Source organism: Apium graveolens, chromosome 5 (assembly GCF_009905375.1).
Source record: "Apium graveolens cultivar Ventura chromosome 5, ASM990537v1, whole genome shotgun sequence".
NCBI classification, from domain to species: domain Eukaryota; kingdom Viridiplantae; phylum Streptophyta; class Magnoliopsida; order Apiales; family Apiaceae; genus Apium; species Apium graveolens.
This window is the reverse complement of record NC_133651.1, coordinates 271,042,511-271,068,008: the sequence shown is the minus strand read 5'-3', so window position 1 is coordinate 271,068,008 and position 25,498 is coordinate 271,042,511. Positions and strand designations below refer to the sequence as shown.

The 25,498-nt window shown below is 38.5% G+C and overlaps 2 non-coding genes across 2 annotated transcripts; both read right to left on the bottom strand.

Moving 5' to 3' along the window:
* Window positions 1-674: 674 nt before the first annotated feature.
* LOC141663279 (small nucleolar RNA R71) lies at window positions 675-781 on the bottom strand. Its single transcript, XR_012551356.1, has one exon. It is a non-coding gene; the product is annotated as a small nucleolar RNA R71 (small nucleolar RNA).
* Window positions 782-21,198: 20,417 nt separating this feature from the next.
* Window positions 21,199-21,305, bottom strand: LOC141662309 (small nucleolar RNA R71). Its single transcript, XR_012550430.1, has one exon. It is a non-coding gene; the product is annotated as a small nucleolar RNA R71 (small nucleolar RNA).
* Between the last annotated feature and the right edge of the window lie 4,193 nt (window positions 21,306-25,498).

The following is a 25,498-nucleotide window of genomic DNA, read 5'->3' as shown; positions in this document are numbered from 1 at the left end:
GTAATTTTAGCGCGTCTTTTCATCCTAACAAGTTTTTGGCACCGCTGCCGGGGACTCGGTGTTAATTTTTAGTTTATGTGCTTGAAATCAGTGGTCATTGAAGTTCACTGACTCAGATATTTTACTTACTTGTTTGCTTTTTTTTTCCGGGTACTCTAGAGAGCGTTATTCTAACGCGTTCTCGATCTCGCAAGAGAACACTAGATAAAGCGGAGGAAGAAGTCGAAGTAGTTGAAGAGATTTTTGAAGAAGTTGAGAAAGTTGAAGAATAAGCTATTATTGCAATGGGAGAACCAGTAGCGAATCTGAAAGCTTTAATGGATTATTCTCAGCCGAAGATCAATGATATTCAGTCTAGCATTATCAGACCATTCATCACGGCTAATACTTCTGAAATCAAATCTAGCACGATTCAGATGAAGTAGAACTTAGTCCAGTTTGGGGGTTCCCCAACGGAAGATCCCAACATGCACATTAGAGATTTCATCGAGAACTGCGACACTTTCAAGTTCAACAATATTTCTGAAGATGCTATAAAGCTGAGGCTTTTCCCATTCTCTCTGAGGGATAAAGCTAAGTGTTGGTTGCATTCTCTACCACCAGGCTCTATTACTACTTGGGAAGATCTTGCTCAGAAGTTTCTTACTAAATTCTTCCCTATGGAAAAGACAGCTGCAATCAGGAACGCTCTTACTCAATTTGCTCAGCAATCGGGAGAGTCTTTGTGTGAAGCTTGGGAGCGCTATAAGGAGATGCTTAGGAAGTGTCCTCATCATGGGATGCCTGACTAAATGATTATAAACTACTTTTATAATGGTTTGGAAGCACAGTCTAGACCCATGCTCGATGCAGCATTAGAAGGAGCCTTATGGGCTAAAAGCTACGATGAAGCTTATGAGTTGATTGAACTGATGGCTACTACTGAATATCAGAACCCAACTCAAAGACTACCTCAAGGCAAGATAGCAGGAATTCTGGAGGTGGATACAGCTACTGCTATAGCTTCCCGGCTTAAGGCTTTAACGATGAAGGTGGATTCTTTGGCTAATTATGGAGTTAATCAGATCACAAGTGTTTGTGAGCTTTGTGCTGGTGCGCATGAGATGGAGTAGTGCGCTATATCTAGTGAATAAGATCAGTTTGGGAGCAACATTTAGAGGTCGCGGCAACCAGTTCCAGCCACTTATCATCCCAACAACCGCAACCATCCTAACTTCAGCTAGAGTAAGAATCATAATACATTGCAACAGCCTTTTCAGCAGTATGCAGCAAAATAATTCAACCCTCCTGGTTTTCAACAACCACAATATATACCAAGACAACAACTCCAACTTTAACAACTACCGCATGGAAGTACAAGTCAATCTAATGAAAAATAAGAATTGGTGGAGTTGAGGCTCATGTGCAAGAGCCAAGCGGCTTCTATCAAGACTCTGGAGAATCAAATTGGGCAGATTGCCAATGCTTTGTTGAATCGACAACCTGGTACACTCCCTAGTGACACAGAAGTTCCAGGCAAGAGGGAAGCTAAGGAGTAGGTTAAGGCAATTATATTGAGGTCTAGGAAGGTTGCAAGCCCTGAAAAATCTCAAGTTTCAGAAGATGAAGTCTTGGCTGAAGAAGATATGCAGAAGGAAGCAGAAGTGGAATCAGGGAAGAAAACTGTGGAACACACTCCTCCTGAGGGTAATACAGGGGAGAAACATGTCTATCCTCCATCTTATTTTCCTAAGAGGCTGTAGAAGCAAAAGTAGGATAAGCAATTTGCTAAGTTTCTAGAGGTGTTCAAGAAACTTCATATCAACATACCTTTCGCTGAAGCTCTTGAACATATGCCTAGCTATACGAAGTTTATGAAAGGTATTCTCTCTAGGAAAGTGAAGCTTGATGACTTAGAGACCCTTGCTCTCACGGAGGATTGTAGTGCTGTGCTATAACAGAAGTTGCATCTGAAGCTTAAAGATCCTGGAAGCTTCACTATTCTTTGCACCATCGGAAACCTATCGTTCGACAAGTGTTTGTGTGATTTGGGAGCTAGCATCAATCCGATGCCTTTGTCTATATTCAAAAAGTTGGGGTTACCTGATCCAAAGCCTACATATATGTCCTTGTAGTTGGGAATTTTATTGTATCTCACAACCGCGAAGAATTCGGGGGGTCATTTCGATTTTGGATCTGAAACGAATAGGTTCAACCGATCGTTCTATTACATATCCACGAGGCATTGTGGAGGATGTCTTGGTCAAGGTGGACAAACTCATCTTTCTTACTAACTTTGTAATTCTTGATTTCGAGGAGGATAAAAAGATTCACATAATCTTGAGAAGACCATTTTTGGCTACTGGACGAACCTTGATTGATATGCAAAAGGGTGAGCTCACTATGCGAGTACTGGATCAGGATGGGACCTTTAATCTTTTCAATCCCATGAAACTCCATACTGATAAAGAGGAGTGCTTAAAGGTCGAATTGGTCGATTCAGTGGTTACTTCATAACTTGATCAAATGCTAAGGTCTGATGCCTTAGAGAAAGCCTTGATGGGGAATTCAGATAGTGAAGATGATGAAGGTGATGAGCAGTTGCAGTATTTGAATGCTTTTCTTGGAAGTGAAGGTTGGATATGCCTTTTGAATCTCTTGGATTGCCAGAACTCAAAAATGCTGAGGGGCGTCTCAAGCCATCTATGGAGGAAGCTCTTACACTCGAGTTTAAACCTTTTCCTGAACACTTGAGGTATGCATTTTCAGGTGATGCATCTACGTTACCTGTTATTATTGCATCTGACCTTTTAGGTAGTGATGAGGAAAAGCTCTTGAGAATTCTGAGAGAGTTTAAATCGGTATTTGGATGGACTATAGCAGATATTAAGGGAATCAACCCTTTTTATGACATGAATAAAATTCTTCTAGAGGAAGGAAACAAGCCGACTGTTGAGCAATAGGGAAGGCTAAATCTGATCATGAAGGAGGTTGTGAAGAAAGAAATTCTTAAGTGGCTAGACGAAGGCATTATTTATCCTATTTCTGACAGTTCTTGGGTAAGCCCAGTTCAGTGTGTGCCGAAGAAAGGAGGCATCACCATGGTTGCTAATGAAAAGAATGAGCTCATTCCTACTCGAACAGCCACGGGGTGGAGAGTTTACATGGATTACAGGAAGCCGAATAAGGCCACGAGGAAAGATCACTTCCCTCTTCCTTTTATTGATCAGATACTTGACAGGTTGGCTGGGCATGAATACTATTGTCTTCTGGATGGCTATTCAGGTTATAATCAAATTTGCATCGCTCCACAATGTTACGACCGACATTTTATGTAATATTATTTGTGGATTGGGTATAATATTAAAGTCAAATGAAAATATATTCAATGATTGTACACTAGTGTGAGTGAAAATTTCTGCATTATAAATTTGCTTTGTGTAGTATATGATTTTTCAAAGCAAGAGTTTATTTAATTTCTTTATTTTTGATTTATAAGGAATATTCTAAGCTTTGGAAAAATTTTCTTTTAAAAGGTATTTTGTTCACAAATTTTGAAAATGATTTTATAAAGTCTCTAAAAATCCAAGTTATTTTATGACATAAATTTTATAAATTTTGAACTTGTATTTATTTTATAAAAATAAATCTTTATAAATTTTATTTGTTATAATTAGCAAATTACATGGCTACCCTTGCATGCAAATACTATTCCAATTCAACTAAGGGGCAAGGAAGACATTTCCAACCCCACTCACTTTCATTCTACTAACCAAATTACCCCTTTACCCTTGCATGCAAATCTACCTAACTATATTGGAAAGTTACTCTTGTAAAATCTCAAATCCACTCACTTTTGGCCAAATAAAAACCAAACTAACATGATTATTACTCCACATTCACCCCACCATTTCCACACTCCTCCTTTCCTCTCCCTCCTCTCGGTTTTTCCCCCTCCCCTCTCGGCAATTCCCAAAAACCGAGCCCCCATCCCCTTCTTTCTTCATTTCTCACTCAAACAATCATCCTATTATCAAGTAATCCTACTCCCTACATGTTGTTCTTGTATATCTTAAGAGTTTAGAGTAGAAAAACTTATGTGTTGACCTTGCATGGTGGTGTTTTGTTAAAACTCCAAATGAATATCCTTGATTCTTGTGAATTCAAGGCTTTCACCATGAGTTATAGTAGCAAAGGGTTGAGAATGGCTAGACATGAGTATGCTACACTCATGCAATTGTTGTTTTCACCCTAATCCATTCGGCCATGACTTGATAGGAGCCGAATGGATGGTGTTTTGGTTGTCATGTTCCACTTTGTGTGTTTTTGTGATGATAACATGAAAATCTTAGTGAAGTCTTGATAAAACTCTTTGCATGCTAAGTGATCATCTAGGTATATCTTATGCTAGGCTTGCATGTTAATATTATGATAGAACATATGTAGAAAATGTGTTGTTTTGGTTTGAAAAACCCGAAGGCATGCATGCATGTGGATTTCTCTTAGAATGTTGTAAGATTTTGATCATTTGGAAAGATTTTGTTAGTGAGCCTTAATTTCAGTAGGAATAATGTGTTAATATTGATTTATGCTTCTTGTTGCATGGTAATAATTCGTGGTTATCTTTTATAAAAATATATATCTTGTTGTTTCAAAAGCATGAAGATTTGTGATTTGTGAAGTGTAGTCTCTTTTCTTTTGCCATAATTGTACCTTAGGTAAGGATGATCTCACCAAGGTTATTTTGAGAATAAGGCAGTTAGTTCAGTAGAATGCCATGTATAAGTCTTGGTTTAAGTATTTAGTTGTTGTTAGTTGAGTTTGTCAAGTCAAAACCTTGGAAAATGAGAGTTATAGTTTCTGCAGAAAAATCAGTATAGCACCCTGAGGTTTAGAGTGAGTTTTGACCATGTCATTGGTGTGCACTTTGAGGCCCAAGATACCAGAAGTTAGTATTGGGAGTATATAAAAGGTTTTAGGAGTTGGTTGGAGGTTTGCATGTCATTTGGTTAGGTGCACAAGTAGAATAACAAAATCTGTCCAGCAGGGGACAGTTTTGTTGTAATTTAGAAATAGGGAGATTTGACCATGTCATGGGTAGGCCCTCATTAGGCGCAACTGGGCCTTAGTTAGAGGGAGTGTCAGAGAAGTTTTTCCAACCATAGTTCATAAGATATGAGTTAGAACCATGTGTCGCAAGTTAATTCAAGTCAGGGCATTTTCTGCCCAGAAAAACAGGGGAACCTTGGACTTTTAGCTTAGGCCCAAGAAGGCCCAAGCGAGGCCCTTGAGCCACATCAAGTTTTTGAGATGCCTTTTAGGTCAGGAGAGTCTTGTGTAAAAGTTTTGAAGGAAAGCTTGTAGTTTAAGAGTGTCTAATGTACTCAAGAAACCATAGTTGTCATTCTGAAATTTGCACCAGTGAGCACTTTCACTTATCACATAGTTTTAGAACACTTAGAAGTGAGTATTAGGTCGACCACCATAGTTGTTAGATAGTATAAGGTCAGTAAAGCAAAAGGCACAAGTGAGGGTCAATAGGTTTTGGATAATTTAGGAAAGGCACATCGAGTTAGGAAGCCAAAATTTGAAGATCTTGTCCAGTTTAGCGACCAAGTGACTTAAGTTGTGAGTCGAGATCATCCAAGCCTAGTGTTGCATTATGGTGTTATTTGGTATTAATATACGATATGTGATTATGTGGCTATGTGTGTACAATTGAAATATAAAGGTTGATATAAATTAAGTGCATATAGGCCTAAGTGCCATCCGTGTTTAATTTCGGGTTGTAAATAGGTTGAGATGGTAAGAATATATTATAATGAGGATTATTATTATTTATGTAGGATCTCGAGACGAGGGAAAACTTGCCATAAAAGTCGAGTGAAGCTCCAGTTGCTCCTACCAGTCAGACCAGACCAGCCTATCTCAAGGCAAGTGATTCAACTTGACCTTCATATTTACTATAAACAGTTCATATTTATCGATACAATTATCCTGAGTCATTTTGATATGTTTAAATCAAGTGTATCTCTCGCTTATCTTTGAATTACATAGAGATGCCATGAACCCTCAAGTATGTATTGCAAGTAGTTCAAAAGTCTCTTCATGATAGTTAAATGCCATGATAAAATAAAGAGTTATTATATTACTTGATTGATCCTTTTGATTAACATGATGATGATTCCTAAGTATTGATATCTCATCCTGATACTTGAACCCCTATAGAACCTTACCTTGAACTTTGATAGTCAGAAACTTACCAACCTGATTCCTCATTAATTGATACCCTCTTTCCTATCCTAAAGCTTGACAATTCTTATATATACATTCATCCTGAGCTAGAGATCATTACCTTAACACCCATAGTATTCGTGAAGCTTATCTTCTTAATGATCCAACACCTGTACCTTGACGAGAAACCATTGCTTTAAGCCCAGTTTGGCATTACCCCTTCATATTATCCATTAGTCTCACCATATTTTCCTGTCCAAGTTCTGACATATGAAAACCTTTTGGTTACCCTAATAGAGTAAAGTTTTGTGAATCATGGCCCTGAGATTTAGTACCATATTTCCCGTGTTTCGAGTTGATCTATATTCCCATAATAAAAATGTGTACTGTTAAAAGAGATTTTGTTACAATTCGGTATCAGCTTTTGAAATAAATAAAATATGGGTTTTCAGTCCCAAAGGGGGATAAATGTTTTCTTGAATAGTGGATCTGGACTGAGACGCGAGTCCTTTCCACACTTATATTAGGCTTAAATTTGCCTAGGGATTCCCATTAATGTTTTAGAACCCAGCGAGGTTCGGGGTTACTTCGCGGCTGATCACCGGCTGTAATCTGTAGCGTCATAAAATGATTTTGATTAAGACATGATTTTTTATTTAAATTGTTTTGATACAAGCAAAATGATGCCATCTCACATAGTTTTATCTCTCGTTATCATTAGTTATGTCTTTCCATTGGCATTCTTAAAAGTATATCTCGATTTATGTTTTGTGTTGTGTTGTTAGCACTTGTTGAGCATTCGGCTCACTTCTTGCTTTACCCTGATATTACAGCTAGCAGCTATGGTTAGATTCAAGCAGACTGCCCGTAAGACCTGTGATGCCGATGCTTATGTTCGAGCTCAGGTAGAATAAGTATTAATAGTTGTGTGAGGACTCGGTATTTGTATTCAGATGTAATAGTTGGTAGTGTTGGGCTGTTCCAAACCCTAAACTGTAAGATCTTGGATTTGGTTGTGTATTCTTCATTAAAATGATGTAATAGCTATATTTATTTTGCTGTTAAAGTTGGGGGTGTGACAGGTTTTGGTATCAGAGCTATGGTTTAGAGTCCCTGGACAGCCCAAATAGGTTATAAGATTTGTGTGTAGGTTATAGATATTATGCGAGGGAGTAGGTTAAGTAAATTATTATTAATACTCCTCTTATTGGTTGTCAGCAAAGGGCGCATTCCTCGTCATCCTCTGGGTCAGACGACACTATTGCTTTCACAGTGTATGCTGAGTTGAGGCGCGAGTTCGACATGCTTCAGGGCAAGTACGACCGATTGATAGACCGACTGAAGAACGTGTATCCGGACAGCCGAAACTACGAAGGGAAGCCCAAGGAGCAGATGACTGCGAGACTTGAGACCTTGGTTCAGTACGTCAACACTAAGCTTGAGGAGATGCCAGCGCACCGGGACCGTATCAGCCAGTATATCATTCAGATGGTGGCAGATGAGCTTCAGAGCATTGTGAAGACGCTTCGAGAGGAAAAGACTACCAAGCCCCGTTCAGATGGAGTGGAGCCTTAGTTCTTTCCATTTACCTTTCATGTTGTTGTACTATCAGACTCTATGGAATCCCCAGTTGTTTCCGTTTTTCCTTTAAATAAGCTTGTTATTCCTAGAATCAGACTATGTCCCAATCCTATGTACTGTGACCTTTAAAATTTCAATAATTATGTGCTATTGTTCCATTTGCTCTCAACTGTTATTTTATGTTTTTATCATCATATCTGCTTAATTTGGAAACTTGACCCCATATGTAAATGAGAATGCCATGCGATACCCTCGAATCATTTTATCATTCATATATGTTTTGATACAACTCTTATTTCAGGATCATGCCTCCCAAAAAGAAGAACCCAACAACCACCTCCACCATAGACCCAAATATTCTTCGACTACTGGAAACCTTGCAACAACAAACCAATGCTATAGCTCAACAACAACTAACTCTTCAACAACGAATTGAAAACCACGATAACCGTGAGCCACACCAACCACCTGAACCACCAGTACCACCTAGACAAATTGTCACCTTCAAGGCTTTTCAGAATGTGAATCCACCTGCATTTCATGATACCACTGATCCAGTGATAGCTAACACATGGATCAAGGAGATGGAAAGGGCTTTTGAGTTGGTACAGTTAGGAGACGAGCAGAAGACGCCATATGCTACTTACTTCTTGAAGGGAGAAGTCATCTATTGGTGGGAATCAGTAAAGGCTATGGAAGTCACTCAGTAGGTTTCTTGGGAGAGATTTAAGAAGCTATTTCTGGACAAGTATTACCCTAAGTACATGCAGAATCAGATGGAGCTAAAATCTCTTGAGTTGAAGCAAGGGAACATGACTGTATTGGAGTATGAGAAGAAGTTCACTGAGTTGTCAAGGTTTGTGACAAAGTATACCAGCACTGAGGAGGAAAAAGCAAAGAAATTTCAGCAAGGATTGGAGCCTTGGATCAGAGATAGGGTGGCTATGTTTGAGCTTGAAACTTATGCGGGAGTAGTACAGAAAGCTGCTTTGATTGAGAATAATGGGATGCAGTCAAGGAAAGAGAGGGATAACAAGAAGAGGAAGGTTCCATTTTATGGAGAAAATTCTGAAGCTGGAAGTTCGCAAGATCGGAATATAAAGAGGATTGGTTTCTAGAAGGGCGGAAATTTTCAAAAGAAGGGAAATTTGGGCAAAAGGCAAGAATCAAAAGGGAACAACCAGGCAAGCCAAGGGCAAGTTGGAGAAAACAGGTTCCAGAGACCGGAATGCAAGCACTGTGGAAGAAGGCACCCCGGAGTATGCAATAAGCTGAGCATGACCTGTTATAGGTGCAATCAGAAGGGACATTTGGCGAATGAGTGCAAGATGCCGAAGCCAGGAGTTACATGCGACAAGTGTGGGAAGACTGGACACATGGCTAGGGAGTGTAAGACAACCGGACTAGTCAAAGCTCTGATGAACGTGGCAAGTACCAGTGCAAGCGTGACAACTGAGATATTGGCATTACCTCCACCACCTGCACCAACCCCGCAAGCAACAGCAAGGACATTTGATTTGAAGATGAAGGATGCTGTTCAGAATTCTGAGGTGATAGCAGGTACACTTTTACTCAATAATGTCAAAGCTAAAGTATTGATTGATTCGGGAGCAACAAGATCTTTCATATCAGAATCTTTTGTTGATAAGCTCCAATGTGATAAAATGGTTATGAGTGAGGTAGTAAATGTGGTAATTACGAACCAAGAGAAGATTCCTGTGAATCAATTTTGTCCAAAGTGTGAGATTGATATTTCGGGGTATAAGTTTTCAGCCGACTTGATACTCTTCAAGTTGGGAGAGTTTGATATAATTTTAGGAATGGATTGGTTAGGAGAGAATAGCGCTCAAATAAATTGTAAGACCAAGAGAGTGTATTTAAAGACGAAGAGTGGAGAGAAGGTAGTATTTAAGGGGCAGAGGCAAGAGCAACTATTTCTTACAGTTGTTCAGGCTAAGAAGTTACTTAGAAAAGGTTGTGAGTCGTTCCTAGAATATGTAGTGGATTCAGAGAGAGACAGCCTCAGAATGGAAGATATTCCTGTAGTTAACGAGTTCCCCGATGTGTTTCCTGATGAACTATCAGGCTTACCACCAGATCGACAAATTGAGTTTGAGATCAACCTTGCTCCAGGCACGGAACCAGTTTCAAAGGCCCCATATAGGATGGCACCAGCAGAAATGAAAGAGTTGGCGAGCCAGCTACAAGAATTATTGGATAAAGGAGTGATACGACCAAGTACGTCACCATGGGGAGCACTTGTTCTGTTTGTAAGGAAGAAAGATGGGAGTATGCGTCTATGCATAGATTACCGGGAGTTGAATAAGGTGACGATCAAGAACCGCTACCCGCTACCAAGGATAGATGACCTTTTTGATCAGTTGAAGGGAGCAAAATGCTTTTCGAAGATTGATTTGAGATTGGGATACCATCAATTAAAGATCAAAGAAGAAGATATTCCTAAGACCGCATTCAGGACCAAATATGGGCATTATGAATTCCTAGTAATTCCATTTGGATTGACCAACGCTCCGACCGCATTTATGGATCTGATGAATCGGGTATTTAAGAAGTATTTGGACAAATTTGTCATGGTATTCATTGATGACATCCTTATTTATTCTAAGTCGGAAGAAGAACATAAGCAGCACCTCTGGATAGCATTGGAGATACTCTGACAAGAGAAGTTGTATGCCAAGTTTACCAAATGTGAGTTTTGGTTAAAGGAAGTTCAATTTTTGGGGCATGTTATTGGAAATGAGGGAGTTAAAGTGGATCCGACAAAGATTGAGGCAGTTATGAGTTGGGAGAGGCCAAAGACTCCTACGGAAGTGCGAAGTTTTCTAGGATTGGCCGGATACTATAGAAGATTCGTCAAGGATTTCTTGAAGATCGCCACGCCATTGACCAAGTTAACCAGAAAGAATCAAAAGTTTGAATGGAGTGCAGAATGTGAAGATAGCTTTCAAGAGTTAAAGCAGAAGTTGGTAACAGCTCCGGTGTTGGTACTTCCAGATGATCAAGGGAATTTTGTAATATTCAGCGACGCTTCACATAAGGGTTTGGGTTGTGTGTTGATGCAACACAGTAAAGTGATCGCATATGCGTCAAGACAGTTGAAGCCGCATGAGTTAAAGTACCCGACGCATGACTTGGAACTAGCCGCCATAGTGTTCGTACTCAAGATCTGGAGACATTACCTCTATGGAGAGAAGTGTGAAATCTACACGGATCACAAGAGTTTAAAGTACATTTTTACTCAAAAAGAGCTCAATATGAGGCAGAGGAGATGGCTGGAATTGATCAAGGACTATGATTGTTCGATAAATTACCATCCTGGAAAGGCGAACGTAGTGGCCGATGCTCTGAGTAGGAAGGAAAGATTGAATATGATGATAACATCAAAAGAGTTATCTGAAGAAATCGAAAGATTGGAATTGGAACTTTGTGCTTATGAAAAAGTCGAGGAAGTTTGTCGTGCAATGACCTTTCAGCCAACACTAGTGGAAAAGATAAAGAAGTGTCAAGAGGAAGTAATGGAAAAAGAGAAGAATCAGTTATCTGGAGAGGAGATTAATACTCAAAGGGATGAGCAAGGGATACTAAGGTTTTCATCCAAAATATGGATTCCCCGTATACCTGAATTAAAGAATGAGATTCTCCATGAAGCCCACAATTCGAAATTTTCAATCCACCCAGGAAGCACCAAGATGTATCGAGACTTAAAGAAGAACTTTTGGTGGCCAAATATGAAGCGAGACGTGGCAGAATGGGTTACGAAGTGCTATACTTGTCAGAGAGTAAAGGCAGAACATCAACGACCAAGCGGATTAATTCAGCCCCTGAAGGTTCCAGAATGGAAATGGGAAAATATCGCTATGGACTTTATAGTGGGACTACCGCAAACGAAATCCGGATATGACACAATATGGGTTATAATTGATCGTCTTACGAAGTCGGCGCATTTCCTTCCAATAAATGAAAAGTCATCACTGGACAAGTTGGTTCATCTGTATGTTCGCGAAATCGTACTAAGGCATGGAGTACCTGTATCAATAGTTTCAGACAGAGATCCCCGATTTAACTCGAGATTCTGGAAGCAATTTCAGGAATGTCTTGGCACAAAGTTGAATATGAGCACGGCGTACCACCCGCAAACTGATGGCCAGAGTAAAAGGACAATTCAAACGATTGAAGACATGTTGCGCAGTTGTGCAATCGATTTTGCAGGAAGTTGGGACGACCATTTGCCGTTGATTGAATTCTCTTACAACAACAGCTATCATTCCAGTATCGGCATGCCACCATACGAAGCTTTGTATGAGCGAAAATGTAGATCACCAACAAGTTGGGATGAAGTGGGAGAAGGAAGAATTCTCGGCTCGGAATTGGTACAACAGTTGCATGACTCGGTCAAGTTAATTCAGAAAAGGTTGCTTGCTGCTCAAGATAGACAGAGGAAGTATGCGGATCCAGCGCGTAAGGACGTTCAATTCCAAATTGGCGAAGCTGTGTTGCTGAAGGTGTCACCTAGAAAAGGGTTGATGAGATTTTGGCAAGAAAGGGAAGTTAGCACCTAGATACATAGGTCCTTTTGAGATTTTGAGTCAAGTGGGAAAGGTGGCCTATGAGTTGGCCTTACCACCTCAGTATCAGCATGTGCATAATGTATTCCATGTGTTGTTGCTTAAGAAGTACAATCCTGACGCTAGCCATGTGATAGAATATGAACCTGTAGAAATTCAGGCAGACCTATCATTTGTGGAGCAACTGGTGAAAATACTCGACTGGCAAGTAAAGAGTCTTAGAAATAAGTCAGTAAAGTTAGTAAAAGTACTTTGGAGGAACCCTAAGGTCGAAGAGTCGACTTGGGAGTTAGAGTCTGATATGCGTTCCCGGCATCCTCATTTTTTCTCTTAGATTCTGGGGACAGAATCCCTTAAGGGGGAGATGATGTTACGACCGACATTTTATGTAATATTATTTGTGGATTGGCTATAATATTAAAGTCAAATGAAAATATATTCAATGATTGTACGCTAGTGTGAGTGAAAATTTCTGCATTATAAATTTGCTTTGTGTAGTATATGATTTTTCAAAGCAAGAGTTTATTTAATTTCTTTATTTTTGATTTATAAGGAATATTTTAAGCTTTGGAAAAATTTTCTTTTAAAAGGTATTTTGTTCACAAATTTTGAAAATGATTTTATAAAGTCTCTAAAAATCCAAGTTATTTTATGACATAAATTTTATAATTTTTGAACTTGTATTTTATTTTATAAAAATAAATCTTTATAAATTTTATTTGTTATAATTAGCAAATTACATGGATACCCTTGCATGCAAATACTCTTCCAATTCAACTAAGGGGCAAGGAAGACATTTCCAACCCCACTCACTTTCATTCTACTAACCAAATTACCCCTTTACCCTTGCATGTAAATCTACCTAACTATATTGGAAGGTTACTCTTGTAAAATCTCAAATCCACTCACTTTTGGCCAAATAAAAACCAAACTAACATGATTATTACTCCACATTCACCCCACCATTTCCACACTCCTCATTTCCTCCCCCTCCTCTCGATTTTTCCCCCTCCCCTCTCGGCAATTCCCAAAAACCGAGCCCCCATCCCCTTCTTTCTTCATTTCTCACTCAAACAATCATCCTATTATCAAGTAATCCTACTCCCTACATGTTGTTCTTGTATATCTTAAGAGTTTAGAGTAGAAAAACTTATGTGTTGACCTTGCATTGTGGTGTTTTGTTAAAACTCCAAGTGAATATCCTTGATTCTTGTGAATTCAAGGCTTTCACCATGAGTTATAGTAGCAAAGGGTTGAGAATGGCTAGACATGAGTATTCTACACTCATGCAATTGTTGTTTTCACCCTAATCCATTCGGCCATGACTTGATAGGAGCCGAATGGATGGTGTTTTGGTTGTCATGTTCCACTTTGTCTGTTTTTGTGATGATAACATAAAAATCTTAGTGAAGTCTTGATAAAACTCTTTGCATGCTAAGTGATCATCTAGGTATATCTTATGCAAGGCTTGCATGTAAATATTATGATAGAACATATGTAGAAAATGTGTTGTTTTGGTTTGAAAAACCCGAAGGCATGCATGCATGTGGATTTCTCTTAGAATGTTGTAAGATTTTGATCATTTAGAAAGATTTTGTTAGTGAGCCTTAATTTCAGTAGGAATAATGTGTTAATATTTATTTATGCTTCTTGTTGCATGGTAATAATTCGTGGTTATCTTTTATAAAAATATATATCTTGTTGTTTCAAAAGCATGAAGATTTGTGATTTGTGAAGTGTAGTCTCTTTTCTTTTGCCATAATTGTACCTTAGGTAAGGATGATCTCACCAAGGTTATTTTGAGAATAAGGGAGTTAGTTCAGTAGAATGCCATGTATAAGTCTTGGTTTAAGTATTTAGTTGTTGTTAGTTGAGTTTGTCAAGTCAAAACCTTGGAAAATGAGAGTTATAGTTTCTGCAGAAAAATCAGTATAGCACCCTGAGGTTTAGAGTGAGTTTTGACTATGTCATTGGTGTGCACTTTGAGGCCCAAGCTACCAGAAGTTAGTATTGAGAGTATATAAAAGGTTTTAGGAGTTGGTTGGAGGTTTGCATGTCATTTGGTTAGGTGCACAAGTAGAATAACAAAATATGTCCAGCAGGGGACAGTTTTGTTGCAACTTAGAAATAGGGAGATTTAACCATGTCATGGGTAGGCCCTCATTAGGCCCAACTGGGCCTTAGTTAGAGGGAGTGTCAGAGAATTTTTTCCAACCATAGTTCATAAGATATGAGTTAGAACCATGTGTCGCAAGTTAATTCAAGTCAGGGCATTTTCTGCCCAGAAAAACAGGGGAACCTTGGACTTTTAGCTTAGGCCCAAGAAGGCCCAAGCCAGGCCCTTGAGCCACATCAAGTTTGTGAGATGCCCTTAGGTCAGGAGAGTTTTGTGTAAAAGTTTTGAAGGAAAGCTTGTAGTTTAAGAGTGTCTAATGTACTCAAGAAACCATAGTTGTCATTCTGAAATTTGCATCAGTGAGCACTTTCACTTATCACATAGTTTTAGAACACTTAGAAGTGAGTATTATGTTGACCACCATAGTTGTAAGATAGTATAAGGTCAGTAGAGCAAAAGGCACAAGTGAGGGTCAATAGGGTTTGGATAATTTAGGAAAGGCACATCGAGTTAGGAAGCCAAAATTTGAAGATCTTGTCCAGTTTAGCGACCAAGTGACTTAAGTTGTGAGTCGAGATCATCCAAGCCTAGTATTGCATTATGGTGTTATTTGGTATTAATATACGATATGTGATTATGTGGCTACGTGTGTACAATTGAAATATAAAGGTGGATATAAATTAAGTGCATATAGGCCTAAGTGTCATCCGTGTTTAATTTCGGGTTGTAAATAGGTTGAGATGGTAAGAATATATTATAATGAGGATTATTATTATTTATGTAGGATCTCGAGACGAGGGAAAACTTGCCATAAAAGTCAAGTGAAGCTCCAGTTGCTCCTACCAGTCAGACCAGACCAGCCTATCTCAAGCCAAGTGATTCAACTTGACCTTCATATTTACTATAAACAGTTCATATTTATCGATGCAATTATCCTGAGTCATTTTGATATGTTTAAATCAAGCGTATCTCTCGCTTATCTTTGAATTACATAGAGATGCCATGAACCCTCAAGTATGTATTACAAGTAGTTCAAAAGTCTCTTCATGATAGTTAAATACCATGATAAAATAAAGAGTTGTTATATTACTTGATTGATCCTTTTGATTAACATGATGATGATTCCTAAGTATTGATATCTCATCCTGATACTTGAACCCCTATAGAACCTTACCTTGAACTTTGATAGTCAGAAACTTACCAACCTGATTCCTCATTGATTGATACCCTCTTTCCTATCCTAAAGCTTGACAATTCTGATATATACATTCATCCTGAGCTAAAGATCGTTACCTTAACACCCATAGTATTCGTGAAGCTTATCTTATTAATGATCCAACACCTGTACCTTGACGAGAAACCATTGCTTTAAGCCCAGTTTGGCATTACCCCTTCATATTATCCATTAGTCTCACCATATTTTCCTGTCCAAGTTCTGACATATGAAAACCTTTTGGTTACCCTAATAGAGTAAAGTTTTGTGAATCATGGCCCTGAAATTTAGTACCATATTTCCCGTGTTTCGAGTTGATCTATATTCCCTTCATAAAAATGTGTACTGTTAAAAGAGATTTTGTTACAATTTGGCATCAGCTTTTGAAATAAATAAAATATGGGTTTTCAGTCCCAAAGGGGGATAAATGTTTTCTTGAATAGTGGATCTGGATTGAGACGCGAGTCCTTTCCACACTTATAATAGGCTTAAAAGTTGCCTAGGGATTCCCGTTAATGTTTTAGAACCCAGCGAGGTTCGGGATTACTTCGCGGCTGATCACCGGCTGTAATCCGTAGCGTCATAAAATGATTTTGATTAAGACATGATTTTTTTTTAAAATTGTTTTGATACAAGCAAAATGATACCATCTCACATAGTTTTATCTCTCGTTATCATTAGTTATGTCTTTCCATTGGCATTCTTAAAAGTATATCTCAATTTATGTTTTGTGTTGTGTTGTTAGCACTTGTTGAGCATTCGGCTCACTTCTTGCTTTACCCTGATATTATCGCTAGCAGCTATGCTTAGATTCAAGCAGACTGCCCGTAAGACCTGTGATGCTGATGCTTATGTTCGAGCTCAGGTAGAATAAGTATTAATAGTTGTGTGAGGACTCGGTATTTGTATTCAGATGTAATAGTTGGTAGTGTTGGGCTGTTCCAAACCCTAAACTGTAAGATCTTGGATTTGGTTATGTATTCTTCATTAAAATGATGTAATAGCTATATTTATTTTGCTGTTAAAGTTGGGGGTGTGACACAGAAGATCAGGAATAGACTACATTCACTTGTCCGTTTGTTACTTTTGCCTTCAAAAGAGTTTATTTTGAGTTATGTGGTGCACCTGCCATATTTTAGAGATGCGTGATGGCAATCTTCTTGGACATGATTGGTCATAATGTGGAGGTGTTCATGGATGATTTTTCTGTGTTCGGGGATTCTTTCGACGAGTGCTTGCAAAATCTTGGCACAGTTCTTAAAAGGTGTGTTGAGACCAATCTGGTTCTCAACTGGGAAAAATTTCAGTTTATGGTGCAACAAGGCATCATTTGGGCACAAGGTCTCTAGTAAAGGTCTTGAGGTGGACAAAGCCAATGTGGGGGTCATTGAAAACCTTCCTCCGCCAATTTTATTAAGGGAATCCGCAGTTTTCTTGGTCATGCGGGTTTCTATCGGTGGTTCATCAAGGACTTCTCTAAAATTTCGAAGCCGTGGTGCAATCTGCTAAAGAAAGATATCCCTTTCAAGTTTGATGATGAGTGTCTAACTGGTTTTGAGAGATTAAAGAAGAGCTTGATCACGGCACCTGTCATAACTGCACCTGATTGGAATGAGCCTTTGAAAATGATGTGTGATGCAAGTGTCTATGTAGTTCGAGTGGTTCTTGGGCAAAGGAAGAACAATATATTTGATGTGGTCTACTATGCTAGTAAGACCCTAAATGGTGCTCAACTGAACTACACTACTACTGAGAAGGAACTCTTAGCCATTATCTACAGTTTTGAGAAGTTTTGATATTATTTTCTTGGGATGAAGGTGACAGTTTTCACTGATCACGCTGTGATTCGCTCTCTCTTCTCGAAAAAGGACTCGAAGCCTAGATCGATTCGATGGGTACTTTTACTTTAGGAGTTTGAGTTGAAGATCAAGGATAGGAAGGGTACTGAGAATCAAGTTGCAGATCATCTCTCTCGGTTAGAAGATCCAAGTACAGCTTCACATGACAAGACATTGATACATGAGTCTTTTCCCGATGAGCAGTTATTTAGGGTGCAAGAAGAAGAACCCTGCTTCGCAGACATTGTGAACTATCTTGTGAGCAACATTATGCCCCCAGACTTATCTTTTGCTCAAATGAAGAAGTTTCTTCATGAGGTTAAGTGGTACATATGGGATTAGCCATTTTTATTTCGGCTAGGAGCTGACCAAATCATCAGGAGATGTATTTCATACAACGAGACGGAGGGTATCTTGCGAGACTACCGTTCTACTGTTTATGGAGGGCACTATGGTGGAGAAAATATAACAGCTCACATCCTTCAAGAAGAATTCTTCTGGCTTACATTATTTAAGGATGCGCATCATTTCATTTTGAAGTATGATCGCTGTCAGCGTGTTGGTAATATGTCAAAGAAGGATGAGATGCCTCTTAATATGCTTCTCGAGGTTGAGGTCTTCGATGTTTGGGGAATTGACTTCATGGGGCCATTTGTCTCATCTTGCAATAATCAGTATATCTTGTTGGCGGTTAATTATGTATCAAAATGGGTCGAAGTCAAGGCTTTTCCAACGAATGATGTGAAGGTAGTGCTCAATTTTCTTCATAAGCAGATATTCACAAGATTTGGGACTCCAAGAGTCATAATTAGTGACGAGGGAGCGCATTTCTGCAATCACAAGTTCACTGCTATGATGCAAAGATATAATGTGAATCATCGCACTGCTACAACCTACCATCCTCAGACTAATGGTCAAGCTGAGGTGTCTAACAGAGATCAAGCAAATTCTGGAAAACTTATATGTCCATCGAGAAAAGATTGGTCTTTGAAGCTAGATGAAGCTGTTTGGGCTTATCGAACAATATTGAAGACTTCGCTAGGCATGTCACTGTTTCAATTGGTATATGGTAAAGGATGTCATTTGCCTGTGGAGCTAGAGAACAAGGCATATTGGGCTTTGAAGAAACTGAACCTTGATCTGACTGTAGTTAGGAAAAAAAGGATGCTTCAATTGAATGAACTCGACGAGTTCCGACTTTAAGCGTATGAGAACAACAAAATGTATAAGGAAAAAGTGAAGAGGTGGCACGATAGGGGTCTAGTGCTCAAATCATTTGTGCTGGGGAAATAAGTTCTTTTGTTCAACTCTCGTCTTCGTCTTTTTCCTGGAAAATTGAAGTCGAGATGGTCAAGGCCGTTTGTTGTCAAAACTGTGTTTCCACATAGAGCGGTGGAAATTTTTGCGAATGATCCGGACGAGGCATTCAAGGTGAATGGACAGCGTTTGAGGCATTACTATGGGGATACGACAAACCGTGAGGTGGTTAGCGCCGTTTTATTGTCAACTTGATCTCGGGATTCTACGTCAAGCTATCAACGTAAACCAAGCGCTTCTTGGGAGGCAACTGTTAAGTGGCATTTATGTTCTACAAAGGCTTTAATTGATGTTTTGTACTCGAGTTATTTGTGTAATTGATGTGTTTTGTAGTATTTTTGCATTTCAGGCATAGTTGGAGAAATCATGAGGTTTAGCATTGCAATGATGCTAAAATGGTGTTAGGAAGGTGTCTTGAATAAAAGCTCGTGGATCACCATCTCAAACCAGCCAGAAAAATAAGCAAAAGGAGTTTTTCCAGAAGGTCAGCACGCCCGCGCTGTGCTAGCGTGTGACCGCGCCAGAGAAACTGAATATCAGCGCGCAGCCGCGCCAGGTCGGGTTTCAAGAATCCTGTTTTGAATAGAAGATAAATTTCTGGACTTCTCTGCTGATCAGGGTTGCTATATACAGATAACTTAAGATCATTTTTCATAACAAGACGCAACAAAGCTTAAGGAGAAGACAACAAGAAGACCTATAGCACAATTCAACCAAGGAGAAGAAGATTTTTTTATTCTTGTAATTCTTTGTTTTAAGTTGTAATCTTGGATGCTCATTTCTTGTTTTGTTGAACCTAGTACTCTGGATTCCGTACTTTATTTATTATTTATTTTATAAAGACCTAGTTTATTATACCATGCTTTCATCGAAACCCACGGTGATGATGAGTTCGGTTATGGGCTAATCATTATCATGGGGTTCTAGCGAATTTACTTATGGATTTCAATAGTTAATATATTTTGATACCTTAGTGTGTGGTGATTGTATGATATCCTAGTATTGGTTGTGCTTATTCGTATTATGAGCGTCACGAACTTATAAGATAGTGTGTTAATCTCTAATGAAGCGATAATGAATTTAGAGGTTTAGAACTTTCCATGCTAGCATAGGTTCATGTATTTGTTACGCATGATTCGTAAGTAATTTTAACCATCTTACTTGCCCTATGTAATCACGATAGATAACTTGCACATTAAACTGTTATGTTGTCAAATTCTATAGACATATAGGGTCTCAATATAATTGGTGTCTATGTAGCTTCTATCTCTTTTGTGGATTTCTGGTAGTAGGATATTCGTACAACAAAAGTTGGCTTTTACTAGTTTCATGTTATCTGATTAGTGTCATCACCATTGCATGCTAAGGTTAAGAACAAAAAGGTTATTGAATGAAGTAGTAATGAAGTTACAATCCCAAATCTGTGTTATATAAGTAAATCAACCTTATTAATCTCTTAGTTAATATTCTTAGCTTATTTTGTTACTTAATCTTAGTTATAAATAATCTCAATTTATTATTCGTCTTAGCATTGAATAATAACCATATCATTGTTGCATAAGCGCATAAATCTTAAGTTAACCTAAACCAGTCTCTATGGGAATGAAATAGAAATAATGTTATATTACTTGCAATCGCATATACTTGCGTGAATATTAGCGCGTGTTTTTGTCGTAACAAATTTTTGGGGCCGCTGCTGGGGACTCGGTGTTAATTCTTAGTTTATATGTTTGTCATCAGTGGTCGTTAAAGTTCATTGACTCGGACATTGTTATATACTTGTTTGCTTGTCGTGTTTCAGGTACTCTAGCGAGCGTGTATGCATACGCGTTCTTGGTCTCGTAAGAGAACACTGGATCAAGTCGGGGAAGAAGTTGTAGTAGCTAAGGAAGTTTTTGAAGAAGTTATTGTCGAGGAGAAATTTGAAGAACAAATTCTTATTGTAATGGGAGAATCAGAAGCAAATACGAAGGCTTTGATGGATTACTCTCAACCGAAGATTAATGATATTCAGTCTAGCATTGACCGACCAGGCATCGCGGATAACACCTTTGAGATCAAGTCGAGTATAATTCAGATGATACAGAACTCAGTTCAGTTTGGGGTTCTCCGACAGAAAACCCCAACATGCACATCAGAGATTTCATCGAGATCTGCGACACTTTCAAGTTTAATGGAGTTTTTGAAGATGCTATTAAGTTAAAGCTTTTCCCATTCTCTCTGAGAGTTAAAGCTAAGTGCTGGTTACATTCTCTACCACCAGGGTCTATCACCAAATGGGTGGATCTTGCTCAAAAGTTCCTAACTAAATTCTTTCCTATGGCGAAGATTGCTGAAATTAGAAATGCACTTACTCAATTTGCTCAGAAATCTAGAGAATCTTTATGTGAGGCTTGGGATCACTACAAAGAGATGCTTAGAAAGTGTCCCCATCATGGGATGCCTGACTGGATGATCATTAACTGCTTTTATAATAGATTGGTTGCTACTTATAGACCCATGCTTGATGCCGCATCAGGAGGAGCCTTATGGGCTAAAAGCTATGATGAAGCTTATGAATTGATTGAACTGATGGCTTCTAATGAATACCAGAACCCAACTCAGAGACTACCTCAAGGCAAGGTAGCAGGAATTCTGGAGGTGGATGCAGCTATTGCTATAGCTTCTCAGCTTAAGGTTTTGATGATGAAGGTGGATTCTTTGGCTAATTATGGAGTGAAACAAATCACAAGTGTTTGTGAGCTTTGTGCTGGTGCTCCAGTCACCTATCATCCCAATAACCGCAACCATCATAACTTCAGCTGGAGCAATACTCAGAATACGGTGCAATAGCCTTATCAGCAGTATGCTGCAAAGTAATACAACCCTCCTGGTTTTTAGCAACCGCAATATGCACCATGACAACAACTTCAGCTGCAACAATCTAATGAAAAATCTGAATTGGAGGAGTTGAGGCTCATGTGCAAGATCCAAATAGTTTTAAGACCTTGGAGAATTAAATTGGGAAAATTGTCAATGCCTTGCTGAATCATCAACCTAGTACACTCCCTAGTGACAATGAAGTGCCAGGAAAGAATGAAGCAAAATAGTAGGTTAAGGAAATTACATTGCGGTCTGGAAAAGTTGCAAATCCTGAAAAATCTCAAGTTTCGGAAGATGAAGTTGTGGTGGAGGAAGAAGTGTAGAAGGAAGCAGAAGTGGAAGCAAGGAAGACTACTGTGGAACACAATCCTCCTAAGGGAAATAAAGGTAGAAACAGATCTATCCGCCACCTCATTTTCCTAAGAGGCTGTAGAAGCAAAAGTTGGATAAGCAGTTTGAGAAGTCTCTGGAGGTGTTCAAGAAACTTCATATCAACATACCTTTTGCTAAAGCTTTTAAACAGATGCCTAGTTATATGAAGTTTATGAAAGGTATTCTCTCTCGGAAAGTGAAGCTTGATGACTTAGAGACAGTTGCTCTCACGGAGGAATACAATATTGTGCTACAACAGAAGTTGCAGCTTAAAGATCCCAGAAGCTTCACTATTCCTTGTACCATTGGAAAAGTGTTATTTGACAAATGCTTATGTGACTTGGGAGCTAACATCAATCTGATGTCTTTGTCTATCTTCAAGAAGTTGGACTTACCTGATCCAAAGCCTACTTATATGACCTTGAAGTTGGCCGATCGCTCTATTACATATCCACGAGGCATTATGGAGGATGTCTTGGTCAAGGTGGACAAACTCATCTTTACTGCTGATTTTGTAATTCTTGATTTCGAGGAGAATATAAAGATTCCCATAATCTTGGGAAGACCTTTCTTGGCCACTGTCCGAACCTTGATAAATGAGCAGAAGGGTGAACTCATTATGAGAGTGCTGGATCAGGATGTGACGATCAATGTTTTCAATGCCATGAAATTCCCTACTGATAATGAGGAGTGCTTAAAAGTGGAGTTGGTCGATTCTGTGGTTACTTTAGAACTTGATCATATGCTAAGGTCTGATGCCTTAAAGAAGGCCTTGTTGGGGAATTCAGATAGTGAAGATGATGAAGGTGATGAACAGTTGCAATATTTGAATGCTTCTCCTTGGAAGCGAAGGCTGGATATGCCTTTTGAGTCTCTTGGATTGGAGGAGCTGAACAAATCTCCAAAGCGCCTCAAGCCATCTATTGAGGAAACTCCTACTCTTGAGCTTAAACCATTGCCTGAACATTTGAGGTATGCATTTTTAGGTGATGCATATATTTTGCATGTTATTATTGATCTGACCTTTCAGGTAGTGATGTGGAAAAACTATTGAGAATTCTGAGAGAGTTCAAATCGGAAATTGGATGGACTATAGCAGATATAAAGGGAATCATCACTTCTTATTGCATGCATAAAAATTCTGCTAGAGGAAGGTAGCAAGCCTACTGTTGAGCAACAGAGAATATTTAATCCAATCATGAAAAAAGTTGTGAAGAAAGAAATTCTCAAGTGGCTAGATGCAGGGATCATCTATCCCATTTCTGACAGTTCTTGGGTGAGACCAGTTCAGTGTGTGCCAAAGAAAGTGTAAGTCATATGTCATAGCCTATTAGTATATTCGAGGATTCAACTCAACTCAAATAAGAATGTAATAAGTAAATAGTGGATCGACCGTCAGAGAGATCTCGCAAAGTAATATCTGTCAAAGGATTCAGAAACAAGGTTCATCTATAGACTTGAGGAGTTAATTCACTGGAAGAAGTTCAAGAAGTTGATCATGCCTCAGTGATATAAATCAAGATCGTGGATTTAATCGAGTGACAGAGATCTCGTCAGGGTATCAATAAATTACAAGGATTTAATCTGAAGAAAATCAAAGTGTCAAAATCAAGACATGAAGAAACGTCACGGAAGTTAGTCACTCATGAACCAGACAGTACATCGAGTGTCAACGTTGAAGTGGTGGAATTGATTCATAATTTTCAGTGATTTTCAGAAGATTTGCAGAAGAATGGTTGCTGCTCAAGACTAGAATTAATTCTCTATTAATTAATTAAGTCATCTAATTTAATTAAGAAAATAAATTATATCTGCGAAGAATAATTTATTTATTAATTGAATTAATTGATTAATTAATTCTGAATTAATTCTAGGAATTTTAGGAATTTTCAGAAGTTTAATTGGATTAATTTCAAGCATTAAATCAGCAAGACAATTGAAAATGAACTAGCATGACAATCAGGATTGTCATACCGATTGTCATGCTAGGCCATTTTCCATTGTCATACCGAAAGTTACTCTAGGAGGATAATTGTCTTGCTAGTTCATTCAATTGTCCTACCGAAAGTCTTGCAAGCTTAAAGGATTGTCATTCCAATTCAATTGATTCAGCTGTTGATAAAAGAAGCAGAAGCAGCAATTCAAATACAACTCAATCAAAATACAAGAACAAAAAGAAAGCAGCCGCCTCTGAAAAATATCATTCTTCATCTGCAGAAATTCAAGATCAATTTCTAGTTTGTTAATGTTAAATCCAAACCACTAGAATTATTTATCTTGTTCTTGTGTATCAATCTAGCGGATCAAAATCCCTAGAACTTAATCTCAAATCGCGTTTAGCATTTGATTCTAATTATTGCAAAAATAGAAAAAGTTCATGTCGAATTTATTCTAGATTTGTGATAATTGATTTGAGATTAATACCTTGTAATCGATACAGTTGTTGTAACACCTTTCAAGTTTAATAATATTTTTATTTAACTTGAATTTTGTTTCACATTTTTTATTCCGCATTTTATTCGATTATTTGGTAACGTTTGTATTCAACCCCCCTTCTACAAACACATTGGGACCTAACAATTGGTATCAGAGCCTTCTGATTAACGAACAAATCAAGATCCTAGACTTTTGTGATTTTTCAACTCTTTGAATTTTTATTCATTCAAAAATTCATAATGACTTCACATAAAGTTGGAACCGTTAAAATTCCACAATTTGATAAAGAGAATTATATCATGTGGAAGAAGAAGATGCTATTATTTTTACAAGTTGCAAATCCCAAATATTCAAACTTGTTAAAGAAGGGTATAAAAACTCCGATGATTATTGAACCGGAGGTAATAATAGATGGTGTGGTGACTACTGAAGCTAGAACCTATCCAAAAGAGCCTGAAGATTTTACTCCTGCTGAGAAGGAAGAAGCCTCCTTGGATGCCAGCCTTCAATTAATATTAATTGATTCCCTTGATCCCTTGATGAACAGACATGTGATGAACTGTAAAAATTCCAAACACATGTGGGAAACTATTGAGGTGATTAATGAAGGCACAGAGGAAGTTAGGGAGAACAAGTTGGAAATCCTAACCTCTGAATATGAACATTTCAAATCAAATCCAGGAGAAGGAATTACTGAAGTGTTTGAGAGGTACAATACGTTGATCAACAACCTGAACATCAATGGAAAGTATTATTCAATCAGGGAGGTCAACAAAAAGTTCCTTTTAACACTGCCAGCTCATCTTGAACATAGAATCACTGCCATTAGAGAAGCTAGAGATCTGAGTGAGATTTCTTTGGACAGGCTCTATGGAGTGTTAAAAACCTATGAGTTGGAGCAGATTCAACAGAAGGAAGTCTACGGGAAGGATAGAATGGTCAGCACATCTACTGCACTTGTAGC